Raw genomic sequence first — 2628 nt, 5'->3', positions numbered from 1 at the left:
TCAGATTCTGTGTCTCCCTCTCTCTCTGACCCTCCCCCGTTCATGCTCTGTCTCTCTCTGTCTCAAAAATAAATAAACGTTAAAAAAAAAATTTTAAAAGACATGATTGTAATACCTGTAACCATAAAACTCCTAGAAGAAAACATACACAATAAACTCCTTGACATTGGAGGCAAGGAAAATAAAACAAAAATAAAACAAATGTGACTACATCAAACTAAAAAGCTGCTGCACAGTGAAGGAGATCACCAACAAACAGAAATGCAACATACTGAATAGGAGAAGATATTTGAAAATCATGTATCTAATAAGGGGTTAATATCCAAAACATACAAAGTACTTCTACAACTCAGTAACAAAAAAAACCCCAAAGGATCCGAACAGACATTTTTCCAGAGAAGGCATACAAATCCAACAGGTACGTGAAAATCTGCTTAACCTCACTAATCATCAGGGACATGCAAAAAACCACAATGAGATATCGTTTCATACTTGCCAGAATGGCTATTATCAAGAAATAACGAGTGTTAGTGAGTATGTAAAGAAAGGGAACCTTCTTACACTGTTAGTAGGAATGTAAATTGGTGCATCCACCATGGAAAACAGTTTAGAGGTTACCCAAAAAATTAAAAATAGAACTACAGCAATTCCACTATTGGGTATCTATATAAAGAAAATGAAAACACTCATTCTAAAGGTTGGTACACCCCTATGTTCATAGCAACATTATTTATAATTGCCAAGATATGGTAACAACTTAAGTGTCCTTCAACAGATAAATGGATAATAAAGATATGACATACGATACTACTGAGTCATGAAAGAATAATAAAATCTTGCCATTTATGACAACATGTATAAACCTTGAGGGTATTATGTTAAGTGAAATAAGTCAGATAGAAAAAGACAAAAACCACATGATTTTACTTACATGTGGAATCTAAAAATTAACAAACAAAACAAAACAAAGCCCAGACTCTCAGATACAGAGAACAGATTGGTGATTGCCAGAGGGGTGAGACTGGAGGGGAGAGGTAGTGAGATGTGTGAGGGGAATTAAGAAGTACAAACTTCCAATTATAAAATAAATAAATCATGAGGATGTGATATACAGCATAGGGAATAATCAATAATATTGAATTAACTTTGTACAGTGACAAATGGTAACTAGATATATTGTGGTGACCATTATACTATGTACATAAATGGCAAATTACTGTATCGTACATCTGAAACTAATATAATATTATATGTCAATTATAATTCAATTAAAAAAAGAAATAACGTAAGCAAAATTCCTTAAAAAAATAAATACTGAGTGAATGAATTAAAGAGCCGATATAAGCACAACTGAGGTGAGACTTAGTTAATTGTCTAAATTGAAGTACAGAAAGACCAAGAGACAGGAGATTTGTAATAAGGGTAAAAAGACATAGAAAATAGAAGGAAGATAGAATTAGAACATCTAACATGTGCCTAACTGGAGTTCCAGAAGTCGATAATAGAGACAATGAAAAAGATTCTATAACTGATTGAAGATACAATCTGATTCTCAGATTCAGAAAGTACAATGAATACCAAGAGAATAAGTAAAAAAGCACTAACAAATATCATGGTTAATGTGCAGAACACTAAAACAAAGAAAATATTTTAAAAATAGCCAAAGAGAAAAAGGCAAGAATGTCTACTCGGGAATTACAATTAGACTTGAAGTCAGCAACGACGCAAACCAGCAGCCAGTAGCATAACAGCTTTAAAATGCTATGATAAAATCCCTGTCAACCTCGAATTGTATATCAAAGCAAGCTACTCTGTGAGAATAAGGGGAAAACAAATATGTTTTTAAACAAATATTTAAAATATTTACCATCAGTAGAAACCTAGTAAAGGAATTTCTTGATAATGTTCTGCAGAAAGAACAGACGTGAGAAGGTAAGATAAGCAATAAAAATGATAAAATGTGAGAAAAGCCAAACAAAGACTGATTATTTTAAATTACACTAATGTCTTGGTAACAAGATTTAAACAACACTATTAAATAAAGCTAAACTAATGTTGAAAAGTAAGTTGTAAGCCAAGAGAGGAATAAACAGAATGAAGGAATACAATAATCTTGTATTGTTTGGGAGGAAGAAAAAACTACAGAATAAACCTTAGGTCTAGTTAAATGTGCTTACTAAATTTCAAAGACAACCACAAAGAGTAAAAAATAGAGCACATAATTTTGAAAACAAAAAAAAAGTGGCATAAGGAAAAAAAATCAAACCCAAATATGGCAGTAAGAGAGAGAAAAATAAAAAAAGGGGGATGAGTAAGAATAAAATTATAAAAACAAACTCAACTATATCAGTCATCATAAATAATGAACTCACTTCCTTATTAAAAAATGAAAATTAATAGAAAGCATTTTATTTTATTTTATTTTTTTCCCCAATATATGAAATTTATTGTCAAATTGGTTTCCATACAACACCCAGTGCTCATCCCAAAAGGTGCCCTCCTCAATACCCATCACCTCCCCTCCCCTCCCTCCCACCCCCCATCAACCCTCAGTTTGTTCTCAGTTTTTAACAGTCTCTTATGCTTTGGCTCTCTCCCACTCTAACCTCTTTTTTTTTTTTTTTCCCT

This window comes from Panthera uncia, chromosome F1 (genome assembly GCF_023721935.1).
Source record: "Panthera uncia isolate 11264 chromosome F1, Puncia_PCG_1.0, whole genome shotgun sequence".
Lineage (NCBI taxonomy): Eukaryota > Metazoa > Chordata > Mammalia > Carnivora > Felidae > Panthera > Panthera uncia.
Note: the sequence above shows the minus strand (reverse complement) of the source record.